Raw genomic sequence first — 21,362 nt, 5'->3', positions numbered from 1 at the left:
ACAATCTTGCTGTTTTTGCATACAATGCATTCTGGGCTCTTCTTGTTTTGCTCAACATCAGTTTGTATAAATCTGTCCAGGCCTTTCTAAACTCAGCCTGTTCATTATTTTTTATAGAACAATTATACTCCATTACTTTCATATACCATAACTTATTCAGCCATTCCCCAGTTGATGGCCATCTACTCTATTTCCAATTCTTTGCCACCACCAACTTTCTTACTTTCTTAGTGGACTACTTATTTTCTTAGTGGGCCAATTTTCTTACTTTCTTAGTGGACCTACTTTCTTGGTGGACCAAATCAGGTAAAGGAGAAAATGGAAAAGTTATGGGTTCCCTATTTTAGAGGTAAAAATCTTTGCTCTTCTACTAATTTGGCCTTGTGTTAATCACTTTTCCCAGAGCCAGCAGTTTCCTTCTCCATAAAAATGAAAGTATCGTACTACTTGCTCCCTACAGTCTAATCCACCTTTGAGAGTCTGGCATTCTAGGTATAATTTCATTTCTACAACTCTGGGACCTTCCCTGCTCTCGATTCTTTCTTCAGCATTGGTAACCCTTGAAGTAGACATATAGACAAAACATTCATGAAATGCTTATTATGTACCAAGTACCATAGACAGCATTATGATTTAAGGAGGAAAGAGCAGAGATTTTAAAGACATCAATGCATTTTTACTCATCAGTTATCCCATTTATAAGTTTTGGATAATGATTTTACCAGGTGGATCCTGGACTCCTGTTCTAATTCTGACTTCACATTCAAAAGATACCAATAAAAGATTGTAATAGTTGACCACAGAGAATGAGGAAGAAATCATGACTCCTCTGGCTATCCAGAAGAAGCAGGGTGGAATTTTGCCACATCCTAATGCTTTTTCACTGGGAAAAGTATGTTCCCCTTAACAGGTGTAGGCAATTCCCTTCCTAGGTTTCACCAAGGAATGTTGGATTTGAGATGATGTACATATGGAAGTGTCCAGGTAGATGCTTTTAACAGATTGACTCTCTCTTTTAAATTACCTTTTGTGAAGTTATTCAGAGTTAATTCCTTTACCAGGCCCTGAGTTGAAAGCACTCTACTGTATGGCCTTGAGAGTTTGTTGAGGGACCCAAAGAACTTAATTCCTTTAGCAGGTCTGATTCATTCAGAATAGCTCCTCTATCTTTCTGTTCCCTTGTATTCTGACATCTCTTTCTATTTTTCTTCCATTCCCTTCTGACTCTTCCACCTAACCATTTCTCCACTCACATTGCCTGAAGCTGCTGACCCTGGAATGACATTTTCCCAGAGCGTGGGGGATTCCCCTAGGCTTTTCCTTAGCTAATTTGGAGTCCGTCAGACTGGTGCCTGTGATTTCTTGTTGTAAAGCAACCAGGAAGATCTCACTCTCCAAGAGAATCTGGCTATCCAGAAAGGAAACTGGAGGAATCCCACTGGCCTGGAAGGCTGGGTTGGCTTACTCTCATCCGAGGTCATTTCAATTTTCCACCCCATCCCTTAATTTCCCTTCTCTATTCCCTAGAAATAGATTTTTTTTCCTGTTTCATATGGGATCTTCTCCAATGTTCCCCTGTGAAATCATTATTATTAACAGCAACAAAATTCATTAAGCACCTACTATGTGCCAAACACTGTGTTAAGTACTGGGAATAAAGAAAGACAAAAACAAAGTTTTTGCCCCTAATGAATTCACATTCTAATGGGAGAATGCATAGGACAATTGATAGTGAGCCAAGTTCCACTCTCCACCATGGGAACTAGTTGTATCAAGGTGGAGTCCAAAAGTTTTGGAATCAGGTGACCTGGGTTCAACTATTAAATCAAATATTAAATATTAAATTTACAGGCATATTAAATATTAAGTCAATTATTCAACCACTCACTACTTATATGACTAATATAAGAAGTATTATTAATGGCATTTTCTCAGTGGAGGCCTTTAAGGAAAGAGCTGGACAACCACTTTGTTAGGAAGTTCTCTGAGAGCCTTTCATATACTGAAATTCTAAGATTTCTTTGGGAATCTCCTATGTAGAACTCTATTGTTCAACAGAATATAATTTGGGCAAGTCCACATGACAAACTCCTCTTATTTGATAATCCCAGCATTCTCAGAATTCATATAGTCCTGTTCTGTTACTCCTTCCTATATTTGTCATTTGCTATTGGCTATCAGGTGACATTGTGTAAAAAGTCAGGGCTGCAGGGTAGACAGAAAGCTGAATTTGTAAGAAGACCCCAATTCAAGTCCTATATAAAACACCCACAGACTGTGTGACTCTGAATTACTCTAGGCAACCTGGGAACTCTCTGAGACAAAAATTGCCAAGGAGATTGGGACCTTCTCGGATAGAGGATGTTCCCTTGCTGGGATTTCTCTACTCCAATGAGATCTCTATCCTTTATCTCTATCAGGTATAAGTTATTTGTGTTGGTGGCTTGTAATCCTATTAATCCAGGAAGAGCGGTCTTACTTTTTTTTAATATCCTAGATCCCTCTGGTAAAACTTGTGAATCCCTTCTCAAGAATGTGTTTAAATGAATAGAACAAAATACTCAGTACTACAAAGAAAATCAAAGAGAGTAAAAATAAAAATGTAATGCTTTTCCCATCCAAGTTCACATAAAACCTGAAATTTATCCATATACCCCTAGTAATGGTCTATGGACTCCAGATTAAGAATCCTGGAAGACCTAGGAATTCCAGGATCAACTCTTATGTAACTTCACTTCTACTTTCTATACAGTTGGAATTTAATAAATGCTATTATTATGTTGGCTCTTAGAGCTCAGTAGCGAGCGTATAGAATCACACTTTTAGAATAGGAAGAGCTCTTAAAGGTCATATTGTCTGAAGAGGTAGTTCTATAGATAGAGTAATAGACTTTAAATGGGATTAGCCAAGACCGAAATGACTAAAAATAACAACTTCCTGATTCAGAGTTTTCTTGGCAAAGATACTGGAGTGGTTTGCCATTTTCTTTTCCAGTTCATTTTACAGATGAGTAAACTGAGGCAAGCTGGATTAAATGACTTGTCCAAGCTCACACAGCTAATAAGTTCAGAGGCCAGATTTGAACTCGGGAAGATGAGCCTTCCTGACTCGGTCCGACACTCTTTCCATTAAATCACTTAGTTGCTCTTGAATCAGGAAAACCTGAATTCAAATCCTCAGCCTCAGACACTGATGCTGGATAGTGTTTTTGAATGTCTCTTGCATCTCCAATCAGTGACCTTTTGTTAGGGGGCAGCTAGGTGGCACAGTGGATAGAGCACCAGCCCTGAAGTCAGGAGACCTGGGTTCAAATCTGGCCTCAGACACTTAACACTTCCTAGCTGTGTGACTCCAGGCAAGTCACTTAACCCCAATTGCCTCAGCAAAATAAATAAAATAATATTAAATTAAATTAGAAGTGACTCTATGTTACAGCTGAGGAAGCTGAGGGTCATAGAGATTAAGTGAATTGCACAAGATCACATAGTCCAAGGTGCCATGAAACCCTCCTGTTCTCTGATGACTGTGGCAGAGATTATGGGAGACTCCATCTTTAATTTGATGATTCTAAGTCTGAATTCTGGTCATGTCCTTTCCACCGGATATCAGCCCCTCAGAAAGTGTTTGCATAAACAAGCTTAACGACAAGCCAATGTTCTTCCTGCTTTTTTTCCTTGCTGGAAAAGTGATTAAACTGTCCAGAGCTGCTGCCCCCAGCCTGACCTGGGTCTGCTTGAGTGAGGGAAGTCAGGGAGGGGTTTGGAACCCTTGGTTCACATTAAAGACGCCACCTCCAATTGTGGGACAGTGAGCTTACTTCCGGTCACTGTGGACCTTTTACTGAGCCTCGGTTTTCATTCTGTGGCTGATGAGACCCTCTCATGGCAACGGATGCTAGAAGATGGACCAAAATCCAAGTTGCTCATTGGGTGAAGATGATCTATGCTTGTGTGCTAAGGATCTGCTCCAGTACCAGGGCCTTGACCTTAAAACCAACAGTCTCCCTAAGAGTTCTCTGAAGAAGAGATTGAGAAAGAAATAAATAGGATAATAAAGTCAACACTAGTAGTGCTTCATAGAGAAAGTTCTGTGATTTTATTAGGGAACTCCCAGATAAGGAACCCCCTGCTACCTCTCTGCAATTTATAATCTTAGCTAATTACCAAGAGCAATTAGAAATTAGGTAAATTGCTCAAGGTCACACAAGCAGAATGAATGTGATAGAGAAAGGGATTATACCCATGATTTTATTCACTTTGGAAATTGCCAGGTGAGAAAATACCCTCTATGGAACAAAAGAACACCTGTAGCTTATCACCAGACCTTGTCTGATTGGTTAGGTGACTTGCCCAGTGTCACATAGTGAATGGATTATAGCAGGATTTTCTTGGCTAGCTCTCTAGACTCCAAGTCATGCTGCCTTTCATGAGATTCATAGTGGCTTAAAACCAGATTACTCCAGCTTGGAAAAGGCTTTTTAACTCTTACTGGGAATTTGTGGAATATTATATCTCTTTCTTAATCACTCAAGGAGAGGAGGTGGGGAGAAAAGCTTCTATGTCTTGTTGTCTCTTTAGAATTTAATGTCCTTCATAGCTCTCTTCAACAATGAGGTGATTCAAGCCAGTTCCAGTTGTACACTGATGAAGAAAGCCATCTACACCCAGGGAGAGGACTGTGGGAACTGAGTGCTGTTTACAACATAGCATTTTCAATCTTTTTGTTGTTGTTTGCTTGAATTATATTCTGCTTCTTTTTTTTTCTTGTGCGGCACAATAATTGTATAAATATGTATACATATATTAGATTTAACATATTTCTACCATGTTTAACATATATTGGACTACTTATCATCTAGGGGAGGGAGAGGGGAAGGGTGGAACATAGGGTTTTGCAAGGCCTAATGTTAAAGAATTATCCACTGTTTTGAAAAATAAAAAAGCTTTAAATAAAAACAAGAATAAACCCCATAAGGGTTTATATTCAAATATTTTAGTGCATCCATGATACCATTGACATAGGAAGTCCCTCCAACAATGCAGATTAACAGGTTTAAGGTTCTATTTACGTCCTCCTGTATATATATTCCAGAGGACCTCTCAGCATTCTAGGCAGCTTACCTAACCGTGTTTGACATCACATCCTTCCATCTTTTATCAGTCTTTTTTCTCTAGGATGTCATCTCATATCCCATCCTTGCTCATCATTAACAAGGTGTTTATTACCTGCTCCCACCTACTCAGAATGTCTTCACTGACCTCCGAGCAATCTTTTAAAAAACAAACTATTTCAGAGATTTAATGTAATATTTCCCTTGAGTTACAACCAGACCCCATCAACAGTAGACTATTGTTAGTAAAAGGAGAGGCCTTTCTTTCAGGCCCATGAGCCAAAGTGGGAGAGCCAGATCTGCTAGTTATGCATGGCTCCAAACTATGGTATACTATCCTAGGAGAAAATGCTATGGGAATACCTTAGATCTTGTATTTTTAATTACTTTATATTTAAAGAAATTTCAATTTGTACCCACTTTTTGTTTTTGTTTTAGTTTTGGTTCAGACCTCTAATATACTGATATAGGCAAGTATATTATCTGGTATCTATTTAATGTTTTAAAGTTCTCAAATACTTTACAAACAGGATCTCATTTGATTCTTACAATAATGTAAGGTTCTATTAGGACTCCCATTTTGTAGATGTAGAAACTGAGGCAGACAGAGGTTAAGTTGCCCAAGTCACATACAGTTATTAAATGTCTGATGCAGGATCTGAACTTGGGTTTTCCTAATTACACTGTACTATCTAATAAGAAGAGACATCAATATGGAAACAAAAGATGCAATACTATACCAGCCTGTGACCCAGCAGCTCCACTCCCATTTTGTCCTGATTCTAGGGTAAAGCATGGCAAAGGAGAGGTCCAAACGGGAAGATATTCGCTCTATCAACCCTACAGATCAAATTTCCTCCTATATATTGTCTATAGCCTGTTTTATGATGAGGGGGAGCTGTACCCTTTATGGATGCTAGAATATGGAGTAAGCAGACCATGATGTAATTGGGAATACACTAATCATGAGCAAACTAAACAAGGATACACACATGGGTTAGTGCAGCCCCTTTGGGACTTGGAGGTTACACCAGTGGATTCATTTGTTATTCTGATTATTTCTGTTGACATGCCTCCTCTTCCATCTGGGAAAAACAGTTTGTGACCAACTAAACCACCTTAACATCTACAGAACAATTGAAGGTTTGCAAAGCATTTTCCTCATAACCACTCTACATTGCCATTTCACAGAGCAGAAAATGGAGGATTATTATTCCCATTTCATAGATGTAGGAACTGAGTTGACTTCTGAGTTTCTCATGGGCACACAACTACTAAATGTCAGGTTTCCAGACTCTGCACTGGGGGAGGGTTATCTTCCTTTTGCTCTACTCTGCCTTTCCTATTCTGTGGGGAGGGGGAAATGGTCTACAGAAATTTCAGTTTGAATCTTTAATTAGGTCTGCTTTAATCAGCCTTATAGATGATTACAGTAATAAATAGATCTTAGATCTATTTCTAAATGGACATTTACACATCCTAGATGTGACTAATATCTACACTGAGGATGAAGTTGGGAAGGAGTAAGTATAGGCAGGGACAGACTGGTCAAGGAAATTTTAGAACTCAGTGAGCAATGTGGTCAAGAGGCAGCTAGATGGCGCAGTGGACAGAGTGTCAGGCTAGGAGTCTGGAGAACCTTAGTTCTAATCTAAATGTCTGATCTCAGACATTTAACAGCTGTGTGATGCTGGGCAAGTCAATTAAACCTCTTTGACTCAGTTTATTCATCTATAAAATGAGGTGGAGTAAAAAATATTAAATTATTCTAGTACCTTTGCTAAGAAAATTCCAAATGGGATCAAAAAGACTAGATTGCAACTGGAAATGACCAAGCAACAACAAATATATATAATAAAAGGAATGCAATATTGAACCTGGACTCAGAGGTTTGAATTTCTGTCTCTAACACAATAAAACTTTGGGCAAGACACTTGATTTTTCTGGCCCTTACCTAATAATTCTAGCTAATGTTCATACAGATCTTACCATAGGCCAGGCACTGCACTAAGCACTTTACAAATATTATCTCATTTTATCCTCACAACAACCCTGGGAGGGTTTTATAGATGAGGAGACTAAGGCAAGCACAGATTAAATTCCTTGCTCAGGGTCACACAGCTAGTAGGTTACTGAGATTAGATTTGAACTGAGCTCTTCCTGATTCTGGTCCCAGCCCCCTATCCCTGAGCCATTTTAATAATCTAGAATAAGAAAAACTATCTTATTCTAGGGACTTCCCAGTCCTTCCCCCTTAGCTGTAGTTTGTTTCTTCTCCCCTTATCCCCAAGTCCCCAGTAAGCATACCTTTAGGGTAGTCATAAAGCCACATGTCCTGGAGAAGCAAAGACAAGGGATGATTAGGGGACAGGGGAGAGAAAAGGAAGGTAGAAGAGATGCAGTAATCTCTTTTTGGTATCAATATTAAGCATGCTGGCCTTCCTCCAGCAAATAATATCGCGGCCTTAAGCAAAAATGAGTTTGACTACCCAAGCTGAATCCATTGCACAGACTCAGAATGACATCCAAAGGGGCCAAAGCTCTGCATTTCAGGAAACGGATAGAACACATGTATATTTTTAATGAGATGATACAGATTTGAAGTTCATTATAGGATGGTAGTTGGCAGTTAGACGCTTTGCTCAGGTCAATATTTACCTCCTGAATTGAGAAGCAGGAGTCAATATCAATTTCCTATTGCTAGTTGGTGTTTTCTATATATTCTTTGTGGTCCATGAGGAAGGAGGTCCGTTTTCTAAAACACACATGCTGAATACACACAGACACACAAAGACACTAATAGCTCTATCAATAGAAAATCAGTAATGATCATTTATTTTTAATGTAGGGCAGACTTATCACCACTGAAAGAAAGAATGACACAATATATTTAAAGTAAACAGAAATACTTAGTATGATAGATGGCTGTGTGTAATTGCTTCAGGTTAACAACTCTTTTCCTAATGGTGCTAATTGAGTTAATCAAGGGGTTGATTTCATCAGTTGTTTTAAAAGGTTCGTCCAGGAGATTGCCAGTTCCCATTTTGTATTTATGAATGGGCTCCATTCAATCCAGATCAACAGCATTGATTAACTGCCTACTGTGTGCCAGAGGCATCATTAGCTGGTTGAGCACACAGACTAATGTGGAGAAGGGAAAAGTGTCCCTGCTGTAGAACAGTTAGCTTTATTGTTGTTTGTGTCTGTCTCTTCATAGCGCCATTTGGGGTTTTCTTAGCAAAGATACTGGACTGGTGTGCCATTTCCTTTTCCATCATTTTACAGATGGGGAAGCTGAGGCACAGAGGGTTAAGTAACTTGCCCACAGAAAATGTCTGAGACCACATCTGAATTCAGGTCTTCCTGACTCCATGCCCAGGATTCTCTCCACTGAGTCATTGGACTTCCCCTAATTAGCCTTCTCCTTAAGAGTAACAACAAGTATGGGGACAGAGGATTTAGACTCAGAAAAATCTAAGTTCAAATCCTACCTCATACTAGGTGAGCATGCAGAAGCCAATTCTCTGACCTTCAATTTCTTTAATTACTAAGTTGTGAGAATAATTTCCATTATCTCTACCTTACAAAATATTTTGGAAGTTTAAATGGAATGATGATATATGTTAATTTGTGTACCTGGATACCCCAGAATTTTGGGCTCACATACACTGAGTTAAATGCTTGGGAGCTGACCCCCAAAAGAGTCATTTTCTTTTTTTTGGTACATATAACTCAGTGGAGCTATTCAGGAAAATATCTAAATATAGTTCTCATGCCTATTTTTTTTGTCCCCTTAACCTCCCCCTTTGCCCCATTAAATGTGGATAACAGTTTCCTTCGTCCAGTGCAAGCACTAAGGATAACAATGAATAAAGGTAAATTTTCACCAATTTTCATCAAGCAGAAAAATTCAGAGGCCATAAAGGGTCTCACAGGAAGTCAGAAAAAATAATCCAATATTAAAAATAGTCCATCAGCTCCTGAATTTGGAATTGTCATTAAGGTGACCTTCTGACATTTTAGTGGGTGAAGTTGTCTTCTCAATGGGTCCCACATAGTTTCTGCTTACATACAAGAAGATTTAGATTTCATATCAGGAAGAACGTCTCAACAATGAGTGTGATCTGTAAGTATAATGAGCTGCCCAGGGAGGCAATGGCTTCCCCCTTACTAGAAGTCTTTAAACAATGATTAGACAATCCGGTATGTTATGGTAGGGAATTTTTTCAGAATGAGTTGGACTGGTTGGCAGATCCCTGCCAACCCTGATAGTCAGTGATTCAAGATGTCACTCTTAGGTTTAGATTTACCTAATCCCCTTACCCTCTTTCAGGGCAGCAAAGCAAGCAATCGTCTCCTCATTGAACTTGTGCTCATAATAACTCATTAATTTTGTTTCCCAAGTGCCTCATTGCTCAGAAACTATGGGAGTGATCATTCTTCTGCCTAAGAAATAAACTTCAGTCAGTTCCAAGTCCTGGTTTGGGTAATTACTCCCTGGGAAGACAAATCATGTTTTCTCCTCTAAACAATGAGGGACCTTTGAGATCCCTTTTAGTTATATATATATATGAACTTTATATACTGGCATATAGTGTGGGCTGAAGGAATCTGAGAAGGTCCTTATATGCTCTCATCATCCATTAATCCCTGAATATTGGTACTACTATTGGTAATACATTCTCTAAAGTTAAGCAACATCTTCCCATTTTGGGGAGCTAGTCAACCTGAGACTGAATCTCAGCTCTACTCATTACTATTCATGTAACCAAAAACAAAATCTCTTCATTTCTCTTTCTCATTCCTGATTTAAAGGACCACTTTCCCATTCTATGAACCCATAATTTAATCCCTTTGTGATTTTGGACAAATCATTTAATGTAGGAAAGCCTACATGGTGGAATGACTATTGGTTTTGGAGTTCCAGGACCTAGGTGCAAATCTCATCTCTTTTGCTTGCTATCTCCATCACCAAACACCCTCAGTTACTCATCTCTAAATGAGAGGCTTGGAGAGGATGGCCTCTGAATTTTTTTTTCCCAGTCCTAAATGCTTTGATTAATTTTATTTTTTGCCTCCCCAATAAGAGTAACAGTAAGCATCTAATAAATCCTTGTTGAACTTTTTAATGATCCTTTGATGAGTGAGGTCCCTTATAAATCTCTCAGGTTTTATTTTTCTCCTTTATAAAGTGAGAAGGTTTGGGCTAGTTCAGAGATTCTTAACCTGGGGTTCAGGTTAACTCAAACCTAACCCAAAAAGTTGATGGCATAGATTTCATGTAGACTATGAATGTTTTAACAAATTTTGTGATAACCATATTTCAATGTGATTGGTTTCTTTTGTAGTCCCTCGTGTTTTATTTTGTACATTTAAAACCATTCTCCTGAGAATGCTTCACCAAATAGCCAATGGAGTCCATGACAGAAGTAATCTTTAAGAACCCCTGAGCTAGATGAATTCTAAGGCTCCTTCCAATTCTTAAGCCTGCTATCTCATGCTTAATTAAACACCTTATTGTCAAGATTAAAGCAGTGACTTGTCAGTTTTGCCAACAAGAACCTGGATTCCTTTGATCGTCCAATCCTGTGCTTACTGTTGAAGATCTGACTGGCAGGACCCTTTAAGTGGGAATGAACTCATGTCACTCCCAAACTAATGGGGGAAACTCATTGGGGACATCAACTCCTGTTCAAACTTTTTAAACTCAATTGCTTCTCTTGCCATGAAAGGTTAGTACATCATGATTAGTAGGAATGTTGATTTCTCTTTTGTTTGAGTCTATTAATGAAACCTATTCACAGTTATGGAGTATCCTTCCAGTCTCAAACATTTACTCTGGACAGCTCCAGCTGAAGTTTTGCATCTGAAAGACCTTGATTTCATCCAAGTTCTAATCACTTTGAACAATCTGGTCTGACTCCCCGATGTCCTAGAGAGACTCAGGAAGACTTACAATGGATTGAAAAGATCCATTTCTTGGGAGAAAACAAGGCAGGGTGAAGGTGACTACAATTTATATGACATACGGTACTGTTACCATCCAAAGGCTATAAACAGAGGATAATGGTACTTAGCCCTACTTGGGGAAATGTGGGGAGGAAACACTTAGCAAAACTTAAGGAGCCTTCTGGGACAGTCTACCTGACCAAATCCATTTGGGGGACCCTTTTAAAAGAAGCTTTTCCTGGTTCCCTAGATTGTTAGAGCTTCCCCCTCAAATTATTAAAAAAATCCCCCTAGATCCAAAAACATCCTCAGAAACTTTCTAACCCAACTCTCTTCCTTAACTCATGAGGAAATGAAGTTAACTACCCTTAACTCAGAAGGGTAGTCAAGTAACAAACAACCAATAAGCATTTATTAAATGTGCATCTGATCTTAGGTTAGGTACTGAGAATATGAACACACAGCAAAAATCAGTGGTCCACTGGAACCATTAGACTTGAGTAAGCCCCACTGGCAGGTAGTTTACATTATAATGGGAGAGTTGACAAGCACATAAGTATCTTATGGACAGATAAATAAAATAAAGATAAAGAAAAAAAATATAAAGAGGAAAGAATAAAGAGGGGAAAAAGTGGAGAGGAGAGGAGAAGGGAAGGGAAGGAAAGAAAGAGAAGAGAGGAAAGAAAGAGGGAAAGAGGAGGAGGAGAGGAGAAGAAAAAGGAAAAGAGAATGAGAAAGGGCCTAGGAGAACATTTTGGTGACCAGCTTGGGGAAGAAGAATTCAGGCAAGACAGATATTATAAAAACCCAGGAGGAGATGAGGCTTGGCAGTGTCAGATGCAACAAGGCTTCGAACATAGTGAGAACCAAGGGAAAAAAAATCCTCAAATTTGTCAATTAAGGAATGGGTTGTAGCTTGGGAGGAAGGAGTTTCAGATGAGGACTGCTTTCAGAATCCAGAATGCAAATGGCGATGAGTGAACAAGAAGTGAAGAGTCAGCATTATAGACAGATTTGTTTTTTCAAGGAGCTTAGTTGAGAGAGGGAGAAGAAAGGGCTATTTTACACACATTATCTTATTTAATCCTTCCCACAGTCTATTGTTAGTCCCAATTTGAAGGGGAGGAAATTGGGGTTAAGTGACTTGTCCAGGGTCATATAATTAATAAGTATCAGAGGCTGGATTTTAACTCATATCCTCCTGACTCTGGTGCAATCTAGTATTTCCTCGCTGTTCCCATATTACAGAGGAAGTAACTGAGTCTCAGATTTTCCTGCCTTCAAGGGCAGTACCTTAGCAGAGTTACCTAGGTGGTTTAGCAAATAATTGCGAGTGAGGGCAATTCACATAGCTTCTTAGTTTCCTCATCTATAAAATTGGGATAATGTTAGCACCTACCTCCCAAGGTTAAGACAGAATGAGATAATATAATGCTTTGTAAACCTCAGAGATATTAGATACATATTAGGAATAAAGATGATTTCATCCATTTAATTACATGACCTACTGTGTGCCAAATGTGGTGTGGGAAGTAGAAAATACTACTAGAATATTACTAATATTAAAATACTACTAATAGTAAATTTAAAGGTGAATTTTCACCTCCCTTTCTTTGGAGATTAGGAGACCAGATGTCATGAAAATGACATGTTTTGGGAAATCCTACAATTCTCATAAATCCTTCGGAGGCAGTGTGATGGAGAGAAAAAATTTTGAAGTAAGAAGTCTGGGGTTCACATTCTGCCAATGGTACCAAGTGCCTGCTTGACTGAGGCAAGTCTCCCCCCCCCAAAAAAAAAGAACCTTATTTTTCCCAATGATTTTTTTATAGATCATCAAGATAGTTTTCACCAAAATTGCTCCAGAGTGAGTTTAAAATCACTTGAATTAAAATAATATTACCAACACTTCCTAGCTGTGTGATTCTGGGCAAGTCACTTAATTCCAATTGCCTTAGCAAAATAATAATAATAATAATAAATATTACCATACCTCAATCCTGATCCCTGGAGAAAACATAAGTGATTTAAAACCAACTGAGACATGAATATGAATGAAAAATATTTATTAAGTACTTAAATGCTAAGTTGTGAAGGATATAGATACAAAAGTGAGAAAGGATCTGGTCTCAAGGAGATTCTATTCTAATATCAGAGAAAATCCATAATGGGAGAGAAGGGAGTTGTGTAGTTTCTGAAAAGATGGTGAGTAACACAATGGAGTCATCCATTAATGCACCCTTTCTAGAGACTAAAGTGACCTCTTTCTCTGAGAAAAAAAGGAGGGGTTGGAGACAGGAGAGCAAAGCCAAGAAAACCCCACCTTTTATTTTTTTTTAAATGTGACTATTAAAAGAAATTGGCTCCAAGAAAGTGTAGCCAGTCTTGCCAGGTACAGGTCAGAGCAGGCTTTCTCCTGCTCCATTCTGGGCCTTTTCTTCTTGCTGAAGTCTCTCGGGTTCATGGGTAGGCCCCAGAGGTGGATTCTTCAGTCACCCTTAACTTAGAGGTTGAGATTTATTATCTCTGCTGCTCTCAGGCAAATTAGCCCTCAGAATTAATTTATGGTGTTCTGAAATGCCATCTTATCACGCCCACACTCCTTCTTACCTTTGGTCATGAGGTTGTGTTTAATGTCTGTGCGTGTGTATTCGGAGGAGGAAAAGGGCAGGTAACAGGATGCGAGCTGGCCATTCACCCCGTGGCTGGCATTCAGTGGCTCTGGTTTGCCTTTGGAGGAGGGGCCCTCTTCACCTATCTCTCTCCCTCCTCCCAAGGAGCTATCTCAGCAGAAAGATAAATTCACAGTTCATAAAGATAAGGGCCTCTGAAAAGGGCAGAACTTCTACCTGTCACAAGGAACCAGGGCCCTGTTGGTGGGTCAGTTTCCCAAAGCCAAATGTGATTGCATCTTGTCAACAGGAGACACCCAGGCGGCAGGGAAGGAAGGCCTAAAGAATGTCATAAATCCTGGAAGTCAACTCTGGACCAAAGGGAAGATGAAAATCCCATATTCTTTAAAGCTAAGCATTCTGCTTGCCCTTTGTTTCTGTTCTCACCACAGGCCCTGAGGTCCTTGTCCTGTAACATCAAACCAATAGGTACATGTTACCCTGGAGGGAAAAATGCCTTCCCTGGACTATATTTGGTTAGTGTTTGTTTTGTCTAAATGACCTTTTCATTGGCAAGACTTTTTTTTTAATATAATACATCCCTTATAAATAGGAACCAATCTGACAATGCTATCATGCAACTTGGAACTTTTCCCCTCAGATTATTAGGAGTCTTAAACCAAGGGAAAAATGAAAGGAAGAATAAGGGAAGGGCTTTTGGAGTCAGAGGGCCAGGTACAAAATGGCATCCCTGTCTCTTATGCCTTTGTGTGATACTTCAGACAAATTATTGAAACTCTCTGAATCTCACCTATAAAATGGGGGGGGGGTGTTCAATGGTCCTTCATAATTCTATGCATATGAGCCCCCTACTTTTCTGAAACCTCTCTTTAGTCAGTCCCCCCATCACACAACAAAATTATCAACCAAAACCAAACAAGAGGCTATTGTATTTAAAGATGGACATGGCTCTCTTCAACAATGAGATGATTCAAACCAGTTCCAATTGGTCAATGATGAAGAGAGCCATCTACACCCAGAGAGAGAATCATGGGAACAGAGTGGGCCACAAAATAGCACTCTCACTCTTTCTGTTATTGTTTACTTGCATTTTGTTTTCCATCTTTTTTTTTTCTTTCTTTCTTTCTAGATCCGATTTTTCTTGTGCAGCAAGATAACTGTATAAATATGCCTACATATATTGGATTTAACATATATTTTAACATATTTAACATGTATTGGACTACCTGACATTTAGGGGGAAAGGAGGAGAAAATTTGGAACAGAAGGTTTTCTAGAATAAGAATTCTGAGACCTTTCCATCTGTCCTGAACTTATTATTTTTTTTTATGTGTAATATCTCTCAATTAGAGGGTAACCTTCTGGAGGACAGAGACTACTTTGCTCTTTCTATTTGCATCCACAGTCTTTAATTCAGTGCTTGGCACATAATCTCTTAAAAAACTTTTTTATTCATTAGTTCATTCATTTGTTTATTCATTCATTCATCCCATTTCACCTAGTGCTTCTTACTCCCTTATCTACTTACTATTTCTGTCACCACTTATCTTTTTCTGGGATTTTAGGCACAAAAACCCTTGCTCTCTCTTGACCTGAGATTATTTCATATCCAAATGAGGAATTTAGACCAGATGAGTCAGGATGATATAGTGGAAAGAACACTGAGTGTAGAATTGGTGGATTTGGAGTCAGATCCTCTCTTATCCTCTGTGACCTTAGACAAACTGATCCAAACCGCAGGCTCTGTTTTCTCCTCGGTAAAAAAGAAAAGGTTGGACCTTAGAGGCTCTGAGGTCCTGTATAGACATGAGTCCATGAACCTGTGATACTAAGTCACTTCATCTCTCTGGGGCTCTGATTCTCTATGGCCTCTGAAATATTTTCCATTTCTAGTGACTTTAAGATCATCAAAATCCCTTTCACCTAAACAGTTTCTAATTCTAGTTTTTATTGTGTCCCTCTACATACAACATCCTTATACATTTTGTTTTCCCCTGTTAGAAGGTAAGTTACTTGAGGGAAAGCATTTTTCCATTCATTTGTGGGGCTTGCCCTTCTTCATACATTTTTTGTTCAGCACAATGCCTGCCACATGGGAAGAACTGTAAGCTCCTGGAGGGCAGAAGGTGCCCTGCCTCCTTGCCTTTGTAACCTTATTACTTGGCATGTTGTTGGCAATTTATTGACTTGGGAATTCCTCTTTAATATTTCTATATCCTATATCTACAACTTGTCACTGTTGACTTTTGGGGAGTTGTGCTATCCTATAACTTCCTGATTATTCTTCTCCTCCTGAAAGTGCTACATGATAGGAATTTTTTTTCTTAATCTTCAGTGAAATAAAATTTATTTTATTTGTTTGGGGACATTTATTGTGTATTTTCGGCTAGGTTTTTTCAAAGCTTATTAAAATATCTGGACACTTGGGAGCCGGGCTTGGCTTTGGTGTTTTCAAAGGTAAGCATTCATCTAGATCGTTATTAATTGTTCCTTCATTTTTGGACAGCGATGGGAGATGGGAGTGGTACTGGGCATGAGGGTAGGGAAGTCACTTGAGGCAAAAGTCCCAAATGAGAGATACAACAATATCAGCTAATTAGCAGAAATTGTTTAAAGTTTCCTATTTGTTCCCTGATACTTAATCTAGTGCCTGGCACATAGTAGGTGCTTAAAAATGGATTAACTAGACATTTATGTGTAAGGCCCTGTTGTTACATCCTTGGGGATAGAAAGGCTAAAAAATGCAATTATACCTGGCTTCAGGGAACTTACATTCTACTAGGGGACATAATGTGTATACATATAAACATACCAAAATGAGTGAAGATGAATCATTAAGTAAAGCACACACCAGACCCTTCCCTTTTTATATGTGTATTTATATATCTACATACATACACACATACATATATACATAGGCATAGGTATATACCTATATGCATAACATATATATATACCTATATACATAACATATAAACATATAACAGATATACTCATGCATGGGTAGAAATACATGTTCACATACACATGTGTGTATACACAGACATACACAGATACGGGGACCATAAGTACGAGAAAATACAATACAATGAAATACATAAAATAGACATACAAACATAGGTTTAAATATATGTTCATACACATATATGTGCATATACAGAGATGGAACCATAAATATAATACCATAAAAATATAAAATATACATGCATACCTAGTATAAAAATATGTTAATACACACATATATACACAAAGATGGGGACCAGAAATACATAAAATATACATATGTACATACATAGTGTACATCTATGTTCATACATATATATGTTGTGTACACAGACATACACAGATATGGGGACACAAGTACAAGAAAATGCACATGATGGACCATGAGTACACATGTAGGTACACGCATGCACTTGTCTGTCTGTGACAGGGAGGGCCGTGATTCTCTGCAGGGCTGAGAGGACAGCTTGGACGTCTGGAAGGGTCATTGTCCCATCCACAGCCCTGGAAAGCTGGTCGTGTCCGGCTTCATCTCCGGCCAGGGGTGCGGGTCTTGCAGACTGGGCCTCCGCGGCCCCTTTGTGGGTGCCGTTGGGTCCCGTTGGTTAGGGGTCCAAGGGAGGAATTGGGCCCTTCTGCCCCTGCCGTTATCGGGCCATCCTCTCCTAAGGCTCCAGATTCTTGGCTCCCGAGGAGGTGGCAAAGAGGGTGTGGCGTCTGCCTCCTCGACGTCTGTCTCCGGCTGGCCGGGCCGTTGTGCCATGATTAATATTAATAATTGATTTATATAGCACCTTTTACAAGCCTCGGAGTGCTTTATAGAATCCTTCCGTGTGTGTATTTACAGGGATCACTTCATTTAACCCACCAATGATAAGCGGCTATCTCTGGGGGTGCCCGTCAGCCGCCACCACGGCGGCGCCAGCAGCAGGACAGGAAATAGGGAAGTGAGTTATCTCCGGGCACAGCGGAGAGGGAGGCTGGGCTGAGGTCGTATGCCAGCGAAACCTGGCAGAGTCAGAGTCCCCATTTCCCTCAGGCAGATCGTCACCAGGCCTCAAATGGCTGACACGGGCCCATTTCCCTCACTCCCTCCTAGAGTCAGGTCCACAAGCATTTATTAAGTACCTTCTGTTTACCACACACTGTGGGGGTACCAAGAAGGGCCAAAACAAGCACAAAACCCAACGGGATATTTTTGAGATTTAGTTCTTACTGGATCACACTTCCTTTCTCACACCCAGATATAGTCTTTTAGAATAGGGACTGCTAATTCTTTTGGAATTACGTGAAGTGGGAGAAATGGATTGGTCCCTGGACATACCTTCAGAAGACATTGTGTTTTAGTCCTTAGCTGATAAGACCCATTGTACAGATTTGAAAACTGACATGGAGAAAGAAAGGATATCTCCACAACTGGAGCTCTCCAAAAGGGGGAAATGAACTTATCCTACTAGAATCTTCAAACAAGGGCAGAGTGACTGTTTTTCCCGGAGGGAAAAATTCTCCAATGTAAAATGGTGTGGGGGGGATGAGAAGGTCTTACTTCTGGAGATCTTGTGATAGCAGAAAAAGAAATATATCCAAGCTCATTGAGCAACTTAATGCAAGTCAAAAGAGGCTTCCTGAGAGAAGAAAGAACTCTGGTTGTGAAACCTGCTTGCTTTATGATCACTGCTATTCTCAGAACCTCAGTTTCTTCATCTATGAAAAGGGAACAATAAATCCTAGAACTTCATACCTTGACTTTGAAGGAAGTGTCTGGTAAGTCTTTCCATACTATAGCTGAGGTAATCAATGAAGGTATAGGAGAATAGAGGTCCAGAGAGTCCATCCATCACAGCTCTCTAGTATGCTGATGGCAAAAGAAAATGGAAGTAGACACGGTGGCCACATCTTTGACTTGGGAGACAAGTGTTGGGTGCAAAGAAGTTCAGAAGGTAGAGTTAGGAAGGTCTGTCACCTTTTTCTGCCCCATTCAACTACAAACTGTTTAGTGGAATCAAGTTTTTGTGTGTTTATGTCGTGTGTGTGTGTGTGTGTGTATGTGTGTGTGTGTGAACAGAGAGAAACAGAGAGACAGAAACAGAAAGAGATAGAAAGAGATACAGAAACAGAATAAGAAGAAATTGAAAAAAAGAGTGACACTTAACATTTCCTAGCTGTGTGACCCTGGGCAAGTCACTTAACCCCAATTGCCTCAGCAAAGAAAGGAAAAGAAAAGAAAAGAAAAAAGAGCAAGACAAAACGTGAATCAAAAGAAAGAATTAATTTTTATTTCTTTTTGTAAAAGATCATAGAATTAAAGATAGAAGAAATCTTCAAGATCAACAATTCTAGCTCCTTAAGTTTATAGAAAATAAACTAAGGCCCAGAGATGTATAGTCACCTTGACTAAGGTTACCCAGCCACCTTCCAGACCCAAATTCTATGCCTCAAAATCCCTCACAGAGGCCACCATGGTTCATTTGTTTGTTAACTCATTCATTTAATAATATTGAGTCCTTACTGTGCACAATGTCCTGTATGAGGCTTATTAATATTTATCTCTTTGATCCCCACCAGATACACATTTCTGAGGCGGATAGATTGAAAAGGGTGTTCTCTGTTCCTGGGAGTCAGGAGAATATCAAGAAATGGGAAGATGCCAGACTAGGAATAATTGGCCAGAACAAATCCCTAAGTACACACGTGCACACAAAAATGGCCCAGGAATCAGATTAGAATAGATTGTAAATCACAAAATTCTGACTGTTGAAAGGGAGGCCTTTGCCTGGAAAGATAAACTCCTCTTGCCAACCCCTCACCTATAACATGAATGGTCCTCTAGTGCTTGTGTGAAGACCTGGAAGAAGGGGGAATCCTCTACTCCTCAAAGCTGCCCTAAATAGTCAAGAGTTTTTATGGACATCAGGCCCACATTTCTTTCTTTGTAATTTCCCTGCCCTTTGACCCCAGGTCTATCCTCTGGGACCAAAAAGAGAAAGCGTAATTTCTTTTCCACATGGCAGCCCTTCGGGCATTTGAAGAACAACTACCATCTCTCCCCTAGGTTTTCTCTTCTCCAGACTAAACATCCTTATTTCTTTCAACTGATCCTCCATGTTCTGGTCTTCAATTTCCTCACCATCCTAATTATTTTTCTCTAAATAGTCTCTAACCTTATAATGTTCTTTCTAAAATGTGACTTAGTTCCTAGAAAGAAGCATTATCACTAAGAGGACTCAGTAAAAACTATTCCAAAGCTTAATTCAATTTCTAAGAACTATTCCATAAACGAGATTTATAAAATATGCCTATGGTTGATTACCTGAATATTCTTTCTCTCCCTCCCTAGATCCCTCTCTTCCTTCCTTCCTTCCTACCTACCTTTTCTTTCTACCTATCTTCCTTCCTTCCTTCCTTCCTTCCTTCCTTCCTTCCTTCCTTCCTTCCTTCCTTCCTTCCTTCCTTCCTTCCTTCCTTCTTTCCTTCCTTCCTTCCTTCCTTCCTATTGCCATTTTACAGAAGAAAAAAATTAGGATAAGAGAGTATTAAGTGACTTGCCCAGATAGCTTAGCTCATATCAGAAGTGAGTTCATTGCTCTTTCCACTATTTAATAATTTGCATGGATTTCCTAAAAATAGAGTCGTCCCACATTAGAATGTTGTTGTTTTTTCCCCAGGAAATAACCAATTGTCTATCCCTGGAGGTCTCCAGTGGGAGGCCAAGTAAGTATCTCCAAGGATGTTTCTAAAGCAATGAATAACTTTTAGAATCTGTCACCACATGTACTCCTTCGTGTCCCCAATTTGCCTTGGGTAACTAAGATGTCACAACTATTCTTGTAACAAAGCCTTTGTGCACAAACCTCAGAGCTGTAGGTAATTAGAAGGTGAGTCTCTTTCTTTCTGTCAGGTAGCTACAGTCAGGCAAAAGGACTTGCCATGGCTTGGGTCACAGATTAATGGTAGGGCTCCAGGCACTTTTCTCTCATCACTGATTATTAAAATCAATTTTGTTACTGTGTTAAGCATGTGTTAGGCACCTACTGTGTGCAAGGTACCGTGCTAGGCCCAGTAGGAACAAAATATATCCCAGCTCTCATTAAACTTTCATTCAGCTTTGGAGAATATAAGTGTATGTACAAGAATCGAAACAGAAAGTGCAAATTCACTTCAGTGGGAGGCAGGAGTATATTGGTGCTAGTTTAAACCAAGCTAATTTTAAATTTCTAATGGAACATTTACACCTTGGGAATAGAAAAACTACAAATTAGGACTTTTGTTGATCATCTAGACTTAATGAAGTGATAAAGAAAATGTTAATAATGAAGACTTAATTTAAAAATATATCTAGCATACATTTACACTTCCAAGGTTATTAAATGTTTACTAGCACATTCTCGATGGGAGGTAATAAAATGGGAAGGTAATCACAACTGGGGAGATCAGGGAACACCTCTTCTAGGAGGCAGCATTTTGAGCTGAACTTTAAATGGAGCTAAGGATCCTTGGGGTAATTAGGGTACAGTGGATAGAGCACTGGGCTTGGAATCAGGTAGACTCATCATCCTGAGTTCAAATCTCACTTCAGACACATCCCAGACATGTGATCCTGGACAAATCGCTTAATCTTATTTGTTCCACTTTCCTAGTCTATAAAATAAACTGAAGAAGGAAATGAC

The sequence above is a fragment of the Sarcophilus harrisii genome, chromosome 1, assembly GCF_902635505.1.
Source record: "Sarcophilus harrisii chromosome 1, mSarHar1.11, whole genome shotgun sequence".
Lineage (NCBI taxonomy): Eukaryota > Metazoa > Chordata > Mammalia > Dasyuromorphia > Dasyuridae > Sarcophilus > Sarcophilus harrisii.
The sequence above is the reverse complement of the archived record's forward strand: the minus strand, read 5'-3'. Positions refer to the sequence as shown.